This window comes from Anomaloglossus baeobatrachus, chromosome 8, assembly GCF_048569485.1.
Source record: "Anomaloglossus baeobatrachus isolate aAnoBae1 chromosome 8, aAnoBae1.hap1, whole genome shotgun sequence".
NCBI classification, from domain to species: Eukaryota; Metazoa; Chordata; class Amphibia; order Anura; family Aromobatidae; genus Anomaloglossus; species Anomaloglossus baeobatrachus.
Window position 1 is genome coordinate 48,220,182 of NC_134360.1, and position 21,258 is coordinate 48,241,439.

Genomic DNA, 21,258 nt, shown 5'->3' on the forward strand with positions numbered 1-21,258 from the left:
ATGCAGTTTTTTTTTGTTAAAAAAGTCGATTTCATGCGCTCGGGATGCTGCCCCCACCATAGACAGAGTGGGAGCTGCATCCAGAACACACAATGCTGCTTTTATCAACGCATGGATTTGGGTCAAAATTTTAGCACCAAAATCGCTGCATTCAAAAAAGCAACGTGCGCACGTCTCACGCACAATCTTCATAGATTGGGCAGGGGACGCAGGACGCATGCATCTACGCTGCAGTGCAATACGCAGTGTAAATGCATGTCAGTACGCAACGTGCGCACGAGCCCTAAGAGAAGAGAACTGTTTGAGAACCAAAATTGTTGAAAAATATCAACAATCTCAAGCTTATAAGTCCATCTCCAGAGATCTTGATGTTCCTTTGGCCACAATGTGCAACATAATCAAGAGGTTTACAACCCATGGCACTGCAACTAATTTTGCTGGACGTGAATGGCAGAGAAAAACTAATGAACGGTTGTAACGCAGGATAGTGCGGATGGTGGATAAGCCACAATCAAGTTCCAAAGAAATACAAACTGTACTGCAGGCTCTGGGGGCATCATGTTAGCGTGAAATATCCGTCCACATGTAAATGAAATGCTATAGAAGAAACCAGGAAGAAGCCCACTGCTGACACAGAGACCTAAAAAAAAAAAAACTATATTGAAGTTTGCCAAAATCCTTCTGGGAATACGTCTTGTGGAAAGATGAGACCAAGATAGAGCTTTTTGGTAAAGCACATCATTCTACTGTTTATCGAAAACGTAATGAGGCCTACAAAGAAGAGAGCACAGGACCTACAGTCAAATATAGTGGAGGCTCAAAAGTGTTTTGAGGTTGTTTTGCTGCCTCTGGCACTGGCTGCCCTGACTGTACAAGGCAACATGAAATCTGAAGATTTTGGGTGGCAATGTAGTGCCCAGTATCAGAAAGCTGGGTTTGTGTCCTAGATCATGGGTCTTCCAGCAGGACAATGACCCCAAACATACTTCAAGAAGCCCCCAGAAATGGATGGAAACAAAGATCTGGAGAGCTCTGAATGAGTCCGAATCTAAATCCTGTTTTGTTTTTTTTTGTGTTGTTCTCATATAAAGGAAATAAATGTGTGTATAACAAATCGTATATAATGACATTCATTTCCTTGGAGACATACTTCATTTTCTGGAACAATTTCAAGGGTGCCAACACTTTTGGCTATGACTGTATATGTAGCAGAGCTGAACTGCTCATGTAACTCTTAGCAGTGGCTTTGTTTGTGCATTACCATACCTTATTTCTAATGTAAAACAACATTGTTCCAAATGACAAACTCGGCTCTGCTACATGATGTGATATAACACAAGTGTCACATGACAACTCTTAGGCCATGTGCCTAAGAGATCCTACCTGCACACTTTTCTGCAGGTTTTTCCGCAGATTTACCGCAGCTGCTCCCCGGAATCTGCAGCTATCCATTGATGCGGTATTTCTGCGGAATTTTTGCAGTAAACCTGCGGAAACAGTGCGGATTTCCCACCCTGTATCTCCATAGTGTAAAGGCAGGAATTCCGCAGATAATTCCGCATGAATAATGGACATGCAGTTACGTGCGGCTGCGGGAAATCCGCAAAAACTGCAGCATTGATACAGCACTCCCCAAATCCCATAGGATAACATGGGGAGTGTCTGTACTTGCGTAAACCCACGGATTTATCTGGAAATTCTAGAAAATCCGCGGGTTTTCCGCAGCAAAATCGGCAGTTACTTTCTCCCGTTACTTTCTTACACTTGACAAAATAAACTGGAGATTCGCTTAGTCCTATCACTGAGCTGACGTTTCTGGGTATCTTCATGTAGCACAGGTTTGCAATTTTTATAGTTCGGTTGCTTAGAAAAGTCATAACATTTTATCTTTCCATTGGTGGTAAAAAAAAAAGATGCAATGTGAATCCTTTTTACTAACAGGTTTTGCCACTCTATGCTACTGACTACACAGAGGAATCTATAGCTGCAATCCTCTTAAGTGTTAATTTTGTAACCCCCAAATTTGTATCAGGTTGCTGTACACTCTATTGGCCTGTAGGTGGCACTGCCTGTATTGACATATGTGGAAACAGCACTCCTGCTGGTTGATAGAGGGTACTGCATCCAAATAACAATTGCAGTCCAATAACATGCAAGTCTATATACCTGTCTATATTAGATATAGTGTTTGTAGTACGCCTCTAACCAATCAATACTATTGTATCTGTAAACAAGCACAAAGACCCCCCTGCCAGTACGGACCTGTATATCTGTTCATTTGTATGTAATTGCATTGTGTCATGTTCTTGTCTTGTTTGAGGCATGGGATATTAAAGGGATTCTGTATTATTTCCCCCCAGAAGATGGGACTAATCAGACCGCTATTAACATATGGCACCGCAGTCTGGGATAGCATCCTGTATCCCACACCCCGTTATATCTCCTGTTTGTGCTTTTCCTGCTGTTATTGCCTTTTAATAGTAAAGAGGACCTGTGACAAAGTGGCCGCCATCCTGTGCATTACATAAAGGCGTTATCAGGTGGCTCCATGCAGCACAGACAACGCTTTTTATCCTCTAGTAGAGCCCGACATCTCCTCTAGGGATTCTGGTAATGGCATTTTAAATCTGGAGTGGTCGCACAATCTTTTTGCCTTTGGGCCTTTCGGCTGCTCACCTACGTACTGTGGACATATTATCAGACCCGTGATACATATCGGATAAATGGCTGCCACCAGTGAATGGACAAGACAATTGCACCTGCCCACATGCCCCATTTCTGCCTCTTGTGCCCTTGTTTTCATATTGGCCTCATGGGTCCAGCCAGGGAACATGACCTGCGGGCACTGCTGCCACCTCGGAGCGGCTTTTTTCTGGCGCCTGATAACAGAGAATCTGCTGATTGGCTGAGAGCTGCATAACTAATGTTACTGCCTCCATGACTATTAACGATGTGTATGAAAACGGCGCTCTGCGGCTGAGCGTCCTGTATGCTAATATAATATGCTAATGAAGCTGTGTATAATAAATATCTTGACTCAGTTCTTGATTAAACGGTCACATTCTTTTGGATATTTGTGGTGATCTATTAGGTCTTACCCTGGAAATCCACTACAGTGCGATATATGTACATACTAGTGAAATATTCATGACTTATCCTTTGGAGTCCATACATTAAGGTGGATGGAAACTGGAATATTTCAAGGCATCAACATGCAGCTGTATTATACCCCAGAGCTGCACTCACTATTCTGCTAGTTGAGTCAGTGTGTACATACATTACATTACTTATCCTGTACTGATCCTGAGTTACATCCTGTATTATACTCCAGAGCTGCACTCATTATTCTGCTGGTGGAGTCACTGTGTACATATATTACATTACTTATCCTGTACTGATCCTGAGTTACCCCCCTGTATTATACTCCAGAGCTGCACTCACTATTCTGCTGGTGCAGTCACTGTGTACATACATTACATTACTTATCCTGTACTGATCCTGAGTTACCTCCTGTATTATACTCCAGAGCTGCACTCACTATTCTGCTGGTGCAGTCACTGTGTACATACATTACATTACTTATCCTGTACTGATCCTGAGTTACAGTCTGTATTATACTCCATAGCTGCATTCACTATTCTGCGGGTGTAGTTACAAATATAGACAAACGCTAATCTACAAACTAACCACTCCAGATCACCATTCCCACCTCTGCCCTGACCGGAGAGATGTCTCGCGTCTCATGCCTCAGTCCATGCCCATGTCCATAATCCAAATCAGGCAGTGCCAAGTTGTAAGCAAAACCCCAAAGTCCCACGAGATGAACCCACCCACCCTTTTCCCCCCATCCAACCTAACACCTACACCCACATCTATACACAAAATATACAGAAACACCGAAACAACATAATAACAACCAACAAAACCCAAGTTTGGCGCCTGCAGCCCTACATCACTGTATACTGGTCAAAACAAAAATCTATAGTCCCAGCAGCAGCCCTCCACCAGGAAAGGAGAAAAGTAGACTAAAGCACACTAAAAGAAAAGCCCCTCCAGAGAAGAGCCGCCCGCGCGTGCCAACATTCTTATTCTCCAGAGAGCGCACCTTCACCAGGTCACCGAGTATGGATCTAAACACATCATCCACAGGGAGAATTTTCCGTTTCGTCGATACTAAGCACCGTGCGTTCCACGTGTGATACCTAACCACTACGCTAACTAGACAAAGTGCAGCGGTCCTGACCACCCAGCTCTCCAAACACTCCATAGGCACATTCCGCTTAGGAGAGACCGGCCAGCCGATTAAGGCCCCCACCCTGTTGTATACCTCTGTGTTATAAAGAAGCAGGAAGTGGTCCATGCTTTCCAGCATGGTACCACACTACTCTTGTTCCAGTCCTCAGAGTTCCTATAATTCAGATTGTCCCTCACACACAGTTTTCCATGGAAGCAGCGCCAAGTCTGAAAACTTCGAGGGAATCCGAAAAGAATTAAATAGATGCAAACCCACCCCAAGATCCCAACTTGGGGGGTACCTGAGTCCTGGATGAAAGGCTGAAACCCTATCGTACAGGAGAATACCCAGAGAAGAGCCTTCTTTTTCCAGACGTTTGCAATATTGAACTTAATGAAGGTATTCACAAGGAATACCACAGGGTTGAACATGCCCAACCCTCCTAGTCTCCTCGTATGCTAAGTGACCAGGTTTAGTCTATCCCCCATAACATTTGAAAGAACAAACTGTAGACCCGAGTCCAGAGAGTCTTCAGATGAACTCACTGCCCAGATAGATCAGTAAAGGGAGCAGATAAGTTTTGATCAGGTTTACCCTTTTTTTTCCTTAGGGTCAAAGACCATCCCTTCCATTGGTTGACGTTCTGAGTGGCGATCTCTAGCCAGCTGTCCCAATTTTGTTTGGGATAATACGATGACATGAACTATTGCAGAAACTTTGGGTCCTGGAAGGGTGTCCGGGAGATCAAAACCAGAATCTCCTCCTCCCAGCCAGAGACTCTCACACTTAGGCCGGGGCCACACGGGGCACTACTGCGATGCTCGCATGACACTCGGCTCGCGCTGGCAGCACAGCAGGAGCCGAGTGTCATGCGAGTGTGCCTGCGTCTGAGGTCCAACTGTGTGAGCGGACCTCAGCTGCGGGGGGCGGACTGGCGCTGCGGAGGGGCGGGCTGGCATGGAGGAGGGGAGGGAGGGATTTATCTCCCTCTCCTCTGTAGCCAGCTATTGCGATTCTCGCTCTGCACGCGCGGTACACCGGTGTACCGCGAGTGCAGTGCGATTTTTTTTCTCTCGCCACTTGGAGTCTTGCATTACATTCGCAGCATGCTGCAATTGTTTTCTCGGTCCGATTAGGGCTGAGAAAATAATCGCTCATGTGCGCTGACACACAGGCTAATATTGGTCCGAGTGGAATGTGATGTTTTATCGCACTCCACTCGCACCGATTTTCTCGCCGTGTGGCTTAGGCCTTATCCCGGTTGATTTTGGACTCAGATGCCTCATAGAAGCGATCTACTATTGATATCAGCCACTCTGCCTCCCCATCTGAGGAATCAAAAACGCCACCACCCTCAGAATGGCTTCCATTGCTGCCTGATCCATTCTGACCCCAGACAACAATCCCCACTCCACCCTCCTAATAAAAGGGTCAATCGCAAACACGTACAGCAGAAGGCTCAAGGGACAAGCTTGGCAAACACCCAACCTCAAATGAGCTGCCAATCCAACCGTTCACAAGTGGGAAACTCTCTGCCAACCGCATAAGGTCTTAAGCCAATCAACAACCTCCCCGGCAGGCCATACCTCAAGACAGATCAGAGGTACTCGTGAATAATTCGATCAAAAGCTTTTGCCTGATCCAGTGACAGCATGTATCCCTTCCAGTGGTCAGCCCTATTCTGCTCGACTGCCTCTCGGACACTGAGAACAGCACTGAATGTACTGAGGCCTGGAACAGAGCAATGCTGCGCCTCCGTAGGCCGCCGGAATGCAAATTTCACTACCCGATTTGCCAAAACCTTCCTGTCCGGATTAAGAAGTGCTATGGGACGCCATTTCTCAATGCAAGATGGATCCTTACCCTTTGACAAGATAATCAGGGAAGACCTCCTCATTGACTTCAGCAGAATGCCTGAGGAAAGACACTCATTGAATACCTCAGTCAAAATGGAAACCTAGACGTCCTTTATAGAACTCAGATGTTAAGCCATCTGGACCTGGCGATTTCTTTAGGGGAAGCCCTTCAATCACCAACCTAACTGCCACTTTCCTGACCATCACTATCAAAACGTCAAGAGAGGGGTCTACCCCTGGTTCGGGGACAGCTTCAGCCAGGAAAGCTCACATATCATCCCAATCCAGAACTCTCTTCCTCAAAAGGTGCGAGTAGAAGGATCTGACCACCTCCAGGATCCCTGATCTAGATCTTTTCAGAGGTCCCGTACTGTCAATCAGTCTTGTGACAATCAGTCTTGTGATCCTATAATCCCTTTTAAAGGGACAGTATCGCGTTTTTTTTTATTTTTGTATTAAAAATAGTGATTCTGAAATCAAGTATTTCTAATACAAAATGAAAATCGTAGCTTATTTACTTTTTCTGTTATTCTAATTTTACTGTATGCACTGGGGGCCATGTTGGATTTGCTGTGTGTGTAACGACAGTTACACACTCCTTTATGGCAGCCCCTGTGCATAGAGAATAGTGGTCGCTATCCGACCCTATGTTTAACGTTACAGTGGGCGTATGCTGTGACCTGGACGCGCCCCCTGGGCTGTCCAGATCACAGCAGAGGGAGGAGTTCAGCGCCATCATCGTGGAGCTCACAGCGTATGCTGTTTGCTCCACTTCACCCCTGTCAACCGCCGGGATGTGTGAGTACAGGCCGCCTCCCCTCCCCTGCCCCCGTTACCGATGACACCGCCTCCCTCCGCTCTCCCCAGCCCCCGCTACTGCTACCGCTAGTGCCGCCCCTCGCCGTTCCCGTCTCCGCTGACACCCCATCCCTTCGCTCTCCTCAGCCCCCGCTAGTGCCGCCCCTCCCCCTCACCGTTCCCGTCTCCGCTGACACCCCATCCCTTCGCTCTCCTCAGCCCCCGCTAGTGCCGCCCCTCCCCCTCGCTGTTACCGTCTCCGCTGATACCCCATCCCTCCTCTCTCCCCAGCCCCCGTTACTGCTACCGCCGCCCCTCTCCCCGCCGTTACCGTCTCCGATGACACTTCCTCCCTCCGCTCTCCCCAGCCACCGCTCTGCTCGCCGCTGCTGTGTATGTGTGTGCCCGTGCCCCACTGCATGCGAGTACCGCCGCTGATGCTGTCTGCACGGCTGTGTATTATCCTCTCCTGTTTGATACTATCTGCTGAGCCGTGTATCTAATCCTCTCTTGGGTGATACACAGCTCAGCAGACAGCATCACCCAGGACAGGATTAGATACACAGCTCATCAGACAGTATCTAATCCTGTCCTGGGTGATCCTGTCTGATGAGCTGTGTATCTAATCCTGTCCTGGGTGATGCTGTGTGCACGGCCGTGTATCTAATCCTGTCCTGGGTGATGCGGTCTGTACGGCCGTGTATCTAATCCTGTCCTGGGTGATGCTGTGTGCACGGCCGTGTATCTAATCCTGTCCTGGGTGATGCGGTCTGCACGGCCGTGTATCTAATCCTAGCCTGTGTGATACTGTCTGCTGAGCCGTGTATCTAATCCTAGCCTGGGTGATACTGTCTGCTGAGTTGTGTATCTAATCCTGTCCTGTGTGATACTGTCTGCAGAGCCGTGTATCTAATCCTGTCCTGTGTGATACTCCTGCTGTCCTTGGTGACACTTTAGACATTTCTGGTCACCAACAAAATGGCTCTGCACTATGTCCCTACATGTCATTCTCTGTTATCCTTTGTAAACACTCAGATTGGGAGGTGGAGGCGTGCCACCACACACAGGAGAGCAGACTCCGTCCACTTTACTGCAAGCTGTAACGTGAGCTTTTTCCTACAGTGGGATTTCTGTAGGATTTCAGAAGCTGCTCCCCCTAGTGTTTAACAGTGGAAAATATTAAACTTTTTAATTTTTTTTTTTACATGTTGCTCAATTAAAAAAAGAAAATAAAATTTAAACAAAACATTAAAATAATATTACTTTACATTTTTTCAGGTATTTAATTTTTTTTTTTCTGACGATACATTCCCTTTAAAATCCAAAGATGCGTGCCTATTAGTGATGAGCGAGCATGCTTGTAACTACTCGGTACTCGCACGAGTATCGCTGTACTCGGGCTGCTCGGCGGGGACCGAGTAATCTCGCGATACTCGTGCTGTACTCGTGGTCTTCATTTCTGCATCATGTTGGCGCTCTTTTGAGAGCCAGCCCTCATGCAGGGATTGGCTGGCAGACCACTGCAATGCCACAGCCCTGTTAGTTGTGGAATTGCAGTGATTGGCCGGCCTGCACAGCGTGACCGAGCCTTTATACCGGCCGGCGCGCTGTGCTCTGCTCACAGCTATCCAGACAGTCAGTGCAGGGAGAGTGTCGCTGATTCAGGGAAAGCTTTGCGGCCCTTTATAGCTTTTTCAGTTGCAGGGCTGCAAACAGTGTGACCAAAAGTCCTTCTCAGGACTATTCTAGTTGTATACAGGCAGGCAGGGTATAGCCAGGTCGGAGTACAGTAGCAGAGTCCTTCTCAGGACTATTGTTGCTATATACAGGCAGGGTATAGCCAGGTCTGAATACAGGCTAGTGACCAGAAGAGTCCTTGTCAGGACTATTGTACCAGTATACAGGCAGGCAGGCAGGCAGGGTATATAGCCATTCCTAGTGGTGACCGTATACCAGCCTTCATCATATCTGGGGCTGGTGTACACAGTGTAAAACAGTCCAGATAGTGTCTGACTTGTCTGTAATTGTCGCTCCCCAAAAAAACCTGTTAGGTTCTTATTGCGTCCGTGCTTGGTTGTTAAAACCGCACGTGTGTGCCTGTTGGTGGCAGCGTACAGGTGCACTTGTGTGCAATTTCCACAAACTTTGATATAACGCACAAGTAGTGAATACACGTCAGCACAGCATTGCAAAATGCGCAAGGGCATTGGCAAGGAACAAGGAAGTGGACGTGATGGTGGTGCAGGCAGAGGCCGAGATTGTGTGCAAGCTCTAATTTCGCCACAACAAAGGGCCACATCTAGTCGCTCGCACGTCCTGTCCCAAATTCTTGGGGACCGCAGCAGTACACCGCTCTTGAACCAAGACCAGTGTCAACAGGTTGTTAGTTGGATAGCAGATAATGCTTCCAGTCAGATTGGCACCACCACAAACACTCTGTCTTCCACACGGTCAAGTGTCAGTAGCCGTGATACTGCACCGCACATTTCTGAACCTGATCCTCCTTCCTACCACCAGGCTGAGTACACGTCCTCCTCGGACATTAATGATCCCACACTTGGACACTCGGAAGAGCTGTTCACGTTTCCATTCACACATTCTGGCCTCTCGCCAGCTCATATTGAAGTGGGTCATGAGGAGATCGTCTGTACAGATGGCCAAATATTTGAGCAGCCACGTTCTCACGAAGTTGGCAACGTGTCTCAACAAGTGGTGGACGATGATGAGACACAATTGTCAGGAAGTCAGGAGGAGGAGCAGGGTGCGGAAGAGGAAGACGACGTGGTGGATGATCCAGTAACTGACCCAACCTGGCAGGAGGATATGCAGAGCGAGGACAGCAGTGCACAGGGGGAGGGAGGCGTAGCATCCCAACAGGCAGTAAGAAGCAGGGTGGTGGCCCCAGGCAGAAGTCAGGCAACCGTTCCCCGGAACAACACGACGACACAAGGTGCCTGTACAAATGTTAGGTCTTCCCGAGTCTGGCAGTTTTTTAAGTTGGATCCAGATGATTCAAAAAAGGCCATTTGCAACACCTGCCGTGCCAGCATCAGCAGGGGTACCAAAACTAGCAGCCTGACCACCACCAGCATGATCAGGCACATGTCAGCCAAGCACCCGACTTTGTGGGAAGTACAACAGAGTCGAGGAGCAGTGCTTGCTGATGTCACTGCTACGTCTTCGCTGGTTGTGCATGCGAGCCAATCCCCTGTCCATGCTGCCTGCGAACAAGCCTCCTCCGCTCCTGCACCTGCAGTTGCCTACGCAGAAAGAACACCATCATCAAGCACGTCCTTGTCCCAGCGCAGCGTTCAGTTATCCATTCAGCAAACCTTTGAACGCAGGCGCAAATACACTGCCAACACCCCACATGCCACAGTTCTAAATGCTAACATTTCGCGACTGCTTGCGCTGGAAATGTTGCCTTTTAGGCTGGTGGAGACAGAAGCATTCCGTGACCTGATGGCGGCAGCTGTCCCACGTTACTCGGTCCCCAGCCGCCACTATTTCTCCCGGTGTGCCGTCCCCGCGTTGCATAACCACGTGTCACAAAACATCACACGTGCCCTGAACAACGCTGTTTCACCCAAGGTCCACCTAACCACAGACACGTGGACAAGTGCTTGTGGGCAAGGCCGCTACATCTCGTTGACGGCACACTGGGTTAATATTGTGGAAGCTGGGACCCAGTCTGAGCGAGGGACGGAACACGTCCTTCCCACACCAAGGTTTGCAGGCCCTACCTCAGTCAGGGTTTCACCCACACTCTACAGCTCCGGAATGTCATGCTCTTCAGCCTCCTCCTCCTCCTGCGCATCCTCATCCACTGTACCCTCCACACCAGTCACAAGCTGGAAGCACTGCAGCACTGCCTCGGCGAAGCGGCAACAGGCTGTGCTGAAGCTAATCTGCATAGGTGACAAACCCCACAATGCAGAAGAGCTGTGGACAGCTCTGAAACAGCAGGCAGATCACTGGCTCACACCTCTGAAACTAAAGCCAGGAAAGGTCGTGTGTGACAATGGCCGGAACCTGGTGGCGGCTTTGAGGCGAGGCCAGCTGACACATGTTCCATGCGTGGCCCATGTTCTCAACCTCGTGGTTCAGCGGTTTCTAAAGTCATACCCAGAGCTGTCTGATCTGCTGGTAAAAGTTCACCGCCTGTCTGCACATTTTCGAAAGTCACCTACTGCTTCAGCCGGCCTTGCCGGCTTTCAGCGCAGTTTGCATCTTCCGGCTCACAGACTGGTGTGTGATGTCCCCACGCGTTGGAATTCAACTCTGCACATGTTGGTCAGGATATGTGAGCAGAAGAGGGCAGTTGTTGAGTACCTGCATCACCTAAGCCGTCGGGAAATGGGTCAAACTCCACACATAACACCTGAGGAGTGGAGATGGATGTCAGACCTATGTACCATCCTCCAAAACTTTGAGGACTCCACCAAGATGGTGAGTGGTGATGACGCCATTATTAGCGTCACCATACCGCTACTCTGCCTTCTAAAACGGTCTCTGCTGAAAAACAAACATGATGCATTGCAGGCGGAGCGCAATGAGTTGCAGCAAGAAACAGTAGTGGGTGTGGGTGATGATAACACACAGCCCAGCCTCGTCTCATCACAACGTGCAGTGGAGGACTATGACGAGGAGGAGGATGAAGACATGGAGCAACTCTCCGGCCAAATTGAGGATATGACATGCACACCAGTCATATCCTCGGTTCAGCGTGGCTGGCCAGAGGACAGGGTAGATGAGGAGGAGGAGGAGGAGGAGGAGGACAGCATGTTCAGTCATCTTGTTGGTCAGGCTACTGAAGTCCTGGCTGTTAAGAGTCTGGTGCACATGGCTGACTTTATGGTAAGCTGCCTGTCTCGTGACCCTCGCGTTAAGAACATCTTGGCCGACAATCATTACTGGTTGGTAACACTGTTAGACCCACGCTACAAGGAGAACTTTTTGTCTCTTATTCCCGTGGAGGAGAGGTCAACCAAAATGCAGCAGTTCCGGAAGGCCATAGTCACGGAAGTAGGCAAAGCATTCCCCTCATAAAACGCTAGCGGCATAGGTCATGAATCAGTGGACAACCGAGGCGTACAGCCGAGAGAGGCACAAGTCCAATCTGCCAGAGGTAGGGGAACAGTCTTTAAGATGTGGGACAGTTTTCTCAGCCCCTCACGTACCACAGCCCCTGAGGTGCGGGGTAGTGCCACAAGAAATCCTAAGTTTGCCCAGATGCTGAAGGAGTACCTTGTAGATCGAACAACTGTACTCCGACATTCCTCTGTGCCTTACAATTATTGGGTATCCAAGCTGGACACGTGGCATGAATTGGCTCTCTACGCCTTGGAAGTCCTGGCCTGCCCTGCTGCTAGCGTTTTGTCAGAGCGTGTTTTTAGTGCCGCAGGTGGAATCATTACAGATAAACGCACCCGCCTGTCAACTGAAAATGCTGACAGGCTGACTCTGATCAAGATGAACAAGGGTTGGATTGGGCCAGACTTCACCACACCACCAGCAAATGAGAGCGGAATTTAAAGTTTGCCATGTACCTCCACTCACCCATGGGTACACACTTCTGGACTTTGGATAATCGCTGGACTGCTCCTCCTTCTCCTCATGCGCCACCATGATGATGACCGTTACAAATTGCAATACTTAGGCCTTTGTTTCAGGTATACCCCCAGTGGTAAATTTTTTCGCCCATTCTTTGCAGAATGGACATTACAACGACAGGAGACCCGCTCCTTTGCAATGGGAACAATGTTTTGAGGCCCTCATGCACGTCTCTACCCAGGGACAACGTGGAGCCTCCCAATTTTTGGCTGCCCTGCCTAAGGGCTATACTACAATAGACCCACTTCCTTACAATGGGCACTTCAGGTTTACAGGCCATCATGCACGTCTCTATCCAGGGACAATGTGGAGCCTCCCAATTTTTGGCTGCCCTGCCTAAGGGCTATACTATAATACACCCACTTCCTTCCAATGGGCACTTCAGGTTTACAGGCCCTCATGCACGTCTCTATCCAGGGACAACGTGGAGCCTCCCAATTTTTGGCTGCCCTGCCTAAGGGCTATACTATAATACACCCACTTCCTGACAATGGACACTTAATGTTTTGAGGCCCTCATGCACGTCTCTACCCAGGGACAACGTGGAGCCTCCCAATTTTTGGCTGCCCTGCCTAAGGGCTATACTATAATACACCCACTTCCTGACAATGGACACTTAATGTTTTGAGGCCCTCATGCACGTCTCTACCCAGGGACAACGTGGAGCCTCCCAATTTTTGGCTGCCCTGCCTAAGGGCTATACTATAATACACCCACTTCCTGACAATGGACACTTAATGTTTTGAGGCCCTCATGCACGTCTCTACCCAGGGACAACGTGGAGCCTCCCAATTTTTGGCTGCCCTGCCTAAGGGCTATACTATAATACACCCACTTCCTGACAATGGACACTTAATGTTTTGAGGCCCTCATGCACGTCTCTACCCAGGGACAACGTGGAGCCTCCCAATTTTTGGCTGCCCTGCCTAAGGGCTATACTACAATAGACCCACTTCCTTCCAATGGGCACTTCAGGTTTACAGGCCATCATGCACGTCTCTATCCAGGGACAACGTGGAGCCTCCCAATTATTGGCTGCCCTGCCTAAGGGCTATACTATAATACACCCACTTCCTGACAATGGACACTTAATGTTTTGAGGCCCTCATGCACGTCTCTACCCAGGGACAACGTGGAGCCTCCCAATTTTTGGCTGCCCTGCCTAAGGGCTATACTATAATACACCCACTTCCTGACAATAGACACTTAATGTTTTGAGGCCCTCATGCACGTCTCTATCCAGGGACAACGTGGAGCCTCCCAATTTTTGGCTGCCCTGCCTAAGGGCTATACTATAATACACCCACTTCCTGACAATGGACACTTAATGTTTTGAGGCCCTCATGCACGTCTCTACCCAGGGACAACGTGGAGCCTCCCAATTTTTGGCTGCCCTGCCTAAGGGCTATACTACAATAGACCCACTTCCTTCCAATGGGCACTTCAGGTTTACAGGCCATCATGCACGTCTCTATCCAGGGACAACGTGGAGCCTCCCAATTTTTGGCTGCCCTGCCTAAGGGCTATACTATAATACACCCACTTCCTGACAATGGACACTTAATGTTTTGAGGCCCTCATGCACGTCTCTACCCAGGGACAACGTGGAGCCTCCCAATTTTTGGCTGCCCTGCCTAAGGGCTATACTATAATACACCCACTTCCTGACAATAGACACTTAATGTTTTGAGGCCCTCATGCACGTCTCTATCCAGGGACAACGTGGAGCCTCCCAATTTTTGGCTGCCCTGCCTAAGGGCTATACTATAATACACCCACTTCCTGACAATGGACACTTAATGTTTTAAGGCCCTCATGCACGTCTCTATCCAGGGACAACGTGGAGCCTCCCAATTTTTGGCTGCCCTGCCAAAGGGCTATACTACAATAGACCCACTTCCTTCCAATGGGCACTTCAGGTTTACAGGCCCTCATGCACGTCTCTATCCAGGGACAACGTGGAGCCTCCCAATTTTTGGCTGCCCTGCCTAAGGGCTATACTATAATACACCCACTTCCTGACAATGGACACTTAATGTTTTGAGGCCCTCATGCACGTCTCTACCCAGGGACAACGTGGAGCCTCCCAATTTTTGGCTGCCCTGCCTAAGGGCTATACTATAATACACCCACTTCCTGACAATAGACACTTAATGTTTTGAGGCCCTCATGCACGTCTCTATCCAGGGACAACGTGGAGCCTCCCAATTTTTGGCTGCCCTGCCTAAGGGCTATACTATAATACACCCACTTCCTGACAATGGACACTTAATGTTTTGAGGCCCTCATGCACGTCTCTATCCAGGGACAACGTGGAGCCTCCCAATTTTTGGCTGCCCTGCCAAAGGGCTATACTACAATAGACCCACTTCCTTCCAATGGGCACTTCAGGTTTACAGGCCATCATGCACGTCTCTATCCAGGGACAACGTGGAGCCTCCCAATTTTTGGCTGCCCTGCCTAAGGGCTATACTATAATACACCCACTTCCTGACAATGGACACTTAATGTTTTGAGGCCCTCATGCACGTCTCTACCCAGGGACAACGTGGAGCCTCCCAATTTTTGGCTGCCCTGCCTAAGGGCTATACTATAATACACCCACTTCCTGACAATAGACACTTAATGTTTTGAGGCCCTCATGCACGTCTCTATCCAGGGACAACGTGGAGCCTCCCAATTTTTGGCTGCCCTGCCTAAGGGCTATACTATAATACACCCACTTCCTGACAATGGAGACTTAATGTTTTGAGGCCCTCATGCACGTCTCTATCCAGGGACAACGTGGAGCCTCCCAATTTTTGGCTGCCCTGCCAAAGGGCTATACTACAATAGACCCACTTCCTTCCAATGGGCACTTCAGGTTTACAGGCCCTCATGCACGTCTCTACCCAGGGACAACGTGGAGCCTCCCAATTTTTGGCTGCCCTGCCTAAGGGCTATACTACAATAGACCCACTTCCTTACAATGGGCACTTCAGGTTTACAGGCCCTCATGCACATCTGTATGCAGGGGCATTGGTGAACCTCACAATTTTGGACTGCCCTGGCAAAGGAAAATACTACAAAGACTCACTTCCTCAAAATGGGCACATTAGACTCAAGAGGCCTTCATGTACGTCTCTTCTCAGGGACATCGGAGTGCCACACAATGTTTTCACGTAAAATCTTTCATGTATTAATCTCAAAAAGTAACATACACCAGCTCTATCTCACTATTGGGTATGTGCCCTTAACATTTCCGCCATGAAAAATCATTTTGGGGTCATTTTGGAAGGTTTTCTGGTGAGTCCGTAAAAATGGCGTAAAACGCGGACAAAATTGTTCACAGCTGTGACTTTTCAGTGATAAATGCTTCAAGGGGTCTTCCCCATGCTGTTGCCATGTCATTTGAGCACTCTTCTGAGACTTTTGTGACATTTTTAGGGTTTCTCCATGCTGCCGGGGGGTCATTTCACAAAAATACTCGGGTCTCCCATAGGATAACATTGGGCTCGTTGCTCGGGCCGAGTACACGAGTATCTTGGGAGGCTCGGCCCGAGCTTCGAGCACCCGAGCTTTTTAGTACTCGCTCATCACTAGTGCCTATCATACTGCCATCTCATAAGCAAAGATTTCACTTTGGAGCTCCAGCTCCAGCTGAGACAAGATGCTCGAGTTTCTTCCTCAGGCCTGGAACAGGCGGTACCTGTCCAAGAGTCCTGAGACGCGAGAGCTGGTGTAAGAATTTCCCCTTCCATTTCTTGAACATTTCCCACACACTCTTACTACTACAAAGATCCAGTAAGGGTACTTGACTCTGAAGAAACCCTCAAAGGACTTTCTTATCCTGGCTTCTTCCAAGGGAGAAAAATTGAGCCTCCAAAAGCCTCTTCCCATCTGTAACACTCAAAGAAAACAAGATTAAACAGTGGTCGGAGAACTCCACATCCACAACAGACACTGCTGAAGAGTCAACATACTCCTATAAAAAACTTGTCTATTCTGGACCTACAATTACCTCTATGGTAGGTCGTGTTTTCTGAATGTGGACATCCACCAAGCGAGCCTCACTAGTAATAGTATTAAGGATGATGCTATCATAAATCAATTTGTCTCTGGCACCTCATCTATCTCAGGGCTTCGTGAAAGTGTTGGCATCCCCTCCAAAGGTGACCTGCAGACTCATAAAAAGGTAGGGCTTGATCCTCATAAAGAGACACTTCCCATCCCCACTTAGATTAGGGACCATAGACGTTAATGAGCCGGAGCTCCGGTCCCTTCTTGACGACATATGAGATCAGGCACCTCCCCATTTCTAACCCAATAATCTGTCAGCATTTTACTGATGCAGTAAAAAGGACCACTACTCTGCTATACAGCTCGTCCTCAAGAGACCAATAGGAGGGTCTAAGTCTTAACTCCCTCTTAACTTTAAACAGAGCATCCAAGTGTGACAGCCTCAACTGTTGCAAAAAGACATGTCAGCTTTAACACGCCTGACAAAATCACAGTGTCACGCACGTTGGTGTGGACTGTGCACCACAGACAGAGATAACCCTAGAGATGCATGACTAAGTGACTACCGGGTGTTCCCAGAGTCTCTAATGGTGAGGTTGGACTTGGCTACCAGTAGACACCAGGTACCATTCCAGGGCAGTCCGGTACAGCAACCGGCGTAACCGTACGGACCGGGCCTGGGTTGGCGCCCGCCGGTCCCGAACCGGGGAGTCAACCGTGTACCGGAGCACCAACAGGAGAGTACTCAGACCCCATCCTAGCTTAGAAGCCACTGAGTATAGGCAAATTGACTGATTGCTGGCCGGACCTCACGGGTTCATCCACACCCAAAGTCCCGAAAGAAGGCAAAAGCCCACCGAGACCGGGTGAGCGCCACCACCAAGGGCCAAACACCTGACGGGCCAGCGCCTGTGGGCAACCGAGGGCTCCTCTGGCAGCTCAACGCCGGGGAGCGGGCCACCACTGCTTAGGCAAGGGGGGCCGAAACACAAACATCTAGAGGTGCACGAGAAAAGGGGCCACCATCAACCCCACAGGGGACATCGGCAGCCGGCCGCGGGGACCGACCACTACCGAACTTTGGTTTACCAGTGACTCTGAGTGTGAATCAATCGTGAGTACACCAGTGCCATCCGGGCACAACGCTACACCGCGGCACGGCGCCCTGCACCCCGACGACAACATCGCCCCCTTCCAGTCCCCCACCGGGGGCCCCGGGACACACCGCCCCTACCCACGGAGGGGCTAACATCTCAGCTGCGGCCGCAACACCTATCCCGGATGAGCCCGCCATCACCTCCGCTGCACGGCGGTGGTGCATCCCCCGTCACCACGACCCGTGGGTGGCGTCACGACCTGTTACACAACGACCACCGAACCCCGCACAGCCTCCTCTTAACAAGAACGACGTGGCCCATCGGTTCCGGAGGCGCTTGTTCCACCGAGAACCCGAGCCCGAACCTTGAGTGGCTCGGCCCGAGCAAGCGGAGGAAGCGGCCGGGCCCCTCTCAGGACGGTACACTTTCACATGTAAGGCTAGTTTCACACTTGCGTTGAACGGCATCTGTTGCATTGTGTTGTGTGACGGATGCAAAGGATGCGTTGCATATAATGGCACAACGGATGCAACGGATCGTACAAAACAACGGAAAGCTTTTTTTTTTTCTCTTCTTTACAGTTTTACCGGCAGCAGACTATTGTGAACGATCAGCTGATCACTCGGCTGCCGGGCGCTCAGCTGATCGTTCACAGAAGCCGGCCGCTGGGCGATCAGCTGATCGTTCTCAAAAGCCGGCTGCCGGGCAATAAGCTGAGCATTCTCACAAGCCGGCTGTCGGGCAATAAGCTGAGCGTTCTCACAAGCCGGCTGCCGGGCAATAAGCTGAGCGTTCTCACAAGCCGGCTGCCGGGCAATAAGCTGAGCATTCTCACAAGCCGGCTGCCGGGCAATAAGCTGAGCGTTCTCACAAGCCGGCTGCCGGGCAATAAGCTGAGCGTTCTCACAAGCCGGCTGCCGGGCAATAAGCTGAGCATTCTCACAAGCCGGCTGTCGGGCGATCAGCTGAACGTTCGGCCACCAAGAGACAAAATAAAGTTTCTGTGATTAAAAAAAAATGAGCATACGCAGTGAAAAATAGAGGATTCCGCCGCTCAAAAAACGTTACATGCTGCATTCCTTCCGCCCGGCAGAAGCAACGCAGCGTCAGCCAGCGGAAGCAACGCAGGTACTTTTGGCACAATCCGTCATTAATACAAGTCCATGGGAAACAGCGGAATCCGTTAACGGATTCCGCTGTTTTCCAAAAGGGTGGATTGCGCCAGAAGGTAATTAACGCAAGTGTAAAAGTAATAATAAGTCGCCACAGACCCGGGGGAACTGGAAGCCACATTACTGCGACTCCTGGTGAAGCATCTCACCCCTGTTTCTGGCCCGGTTTGGCAAACAGGAGCCTGGGTCGTGACTCCCTTGCTCATCCCAGGAAACCTACTCCCTCTGTGGGAAGGAGACAAAGCATAAGCCTAGGTGAAGAGGTCTTTGTTCTCATTGCTCAGGAGCACACAGCAGGATTAGATCCTCAATTAGCCTAGTAAGCAATAGCAGTCACTAATGCAGTCACTGTGTACATACATTACATTACTTATCCTGTACTGATCCTGAGTTACATCCTATATTATACTATATTATTATTATACTATATTATACTCCAGAGCTGCACTCACTATTCTGCTGGTGCAGTCACTGTATACATACATTACATTACTTATCCTGTACTGACCCTGAGTTACATCCTATATTATACTATATTATTATTATACTATATTATACTCCAGAGCTGCACTCACTATTCTGCTGGTGCAGTCACTGTGTACATACATTACTTATCCTGTACTGACCCTGAGTTTCATCCTGTATTATACTCCAGAGCTGCACTCACTATTCTGCTGGTGCAGTCACTGTGCACATACATTATATTACTTATCCTATGTTGATTTTGAGTTACATACTGTATTATACTCTAGAGCTGCACTCACTATTCTGCTGGTGCAGTCACTGTGTACATACATTACATTACTTATCCTGTGTTGATTTTGAGTTACATCCTGTATTATACTCCAGAGCTGCACTCACTATTCTGCTGGTGCAGTCACTGTGCACATACATTATATTACTTATCCTATGTTGAGTTTGAGTTACATCCTGTATTATACTCCAGAGCTGCACTCACTATGCTGCTGGTGCAGTCACTGTGTACATACATTATATTACTTATCTGGTACTGATCCTGAGTTACCTCCTGTATTATACTCCAGAGCTGCATTCATTATTCTGCTGGTGGAGTCACTGTGTATATACAATACATTACTGATCCTGAGTTATATCCTATATTATACTCCAGAGCTGCACTCACTATTCACTATTCTGCTGGTGCAGTCACTGTGTACATACATTATATTTTTTATCCAGTACTGATCCTGAGTTACATCCTATATTATACTCCAGAGCTGCACTCATTATTCACTACTTTCTGATCCTTCAACTAGTTACATCTGGGCTACTTTATTAATGCACTTATAATTTTACACCAACATATGAAGACCAATAACCCCCCCAAAAGGTAAGTAATTGATTACACCATAATTTTTTTTAGAAAATGTGGAGAAACACAATAGCAGCTGTCTCCTGCCCTTTCCTACAATGACCAGCAGATGGCGCCGTCTGATAGCATTTCATTAAAGTTTTCTGTATATAGAATGAATGGAAAGTGGAAAATATTTTCTATTTTCACTGATTTATGGAAACTCCATGACTGTTCATAAATCACGATCTGTCATCTAGGTCCAAGATGGGCCATTCTGTGGTTTTTAGTTTCAGGTCTGATCATTTCAGGCTGCCTGTCCTCCTGTGTATTTCGTATGGAAATGTTTGGCCTTCTGCCATGTAATTTGTTTGTAAGACTTGTGGAGTTGTGTCCCAGTATGCTCTGCAGGTGTGTAGTTGTGAGGGGCTCTGGCCATGTGTGAGGGGTCTCTGACAGCTCGCACTGCGCTGTATGTTTGTATAGGGATAAGGAATTCATTTCAGTTGGTTCCAGACTTTGTTCCTCTGCAGGGATCTGGCATCAGCAGTGATCTGCACACAGCATCAGCACTTCTGTCCACACACTTTTGGCAGGAGAGCGTGAGGAGGCAAACATTACACTTATTGGGCTGTACACCTTGTTATTTGCTGTAGTAACCTGCGCTTCCATATGTTCCATGAGCCGCAGAATGACACGTGTGTACTTAATTTGCAGACTTTTTTTGGAACAGGGCCAAGGTTACGTGCATACTTCACAACTTCGAAAGTTAGGAAAGAAGGATACATACTGCAGAGCACGAAGCGGCAATTTTTCATTTTATGCTAAGCTAGTTCCAGGGTCGGTCTGGCCCGCCGGGGTAGCGGGGAATCCCCCGGTAGGCCCCGGGCCCTCAGCCCCACGTGCCTTATATAATGCGGGGCTGTGCTTCCCTATACTATTCTTTGTGCCCACACAGAAAAATTGTTCCTAATGAAAGCTGTGTTTTCACACAGTCATGACACCCACTGTGCCCCTTACAGACAGTGTGATGCCCCCACAGTATCCCACACACAGTATGAAGCCCCTTCAGTGCCCCTCACACACTATAATGCCTCCACAGGTCTTACTCCACACACACATCATATGCGGCCACCACAGTGGACCTCAGACAAGATTCTCCAGTCCTTACTCTTATGAA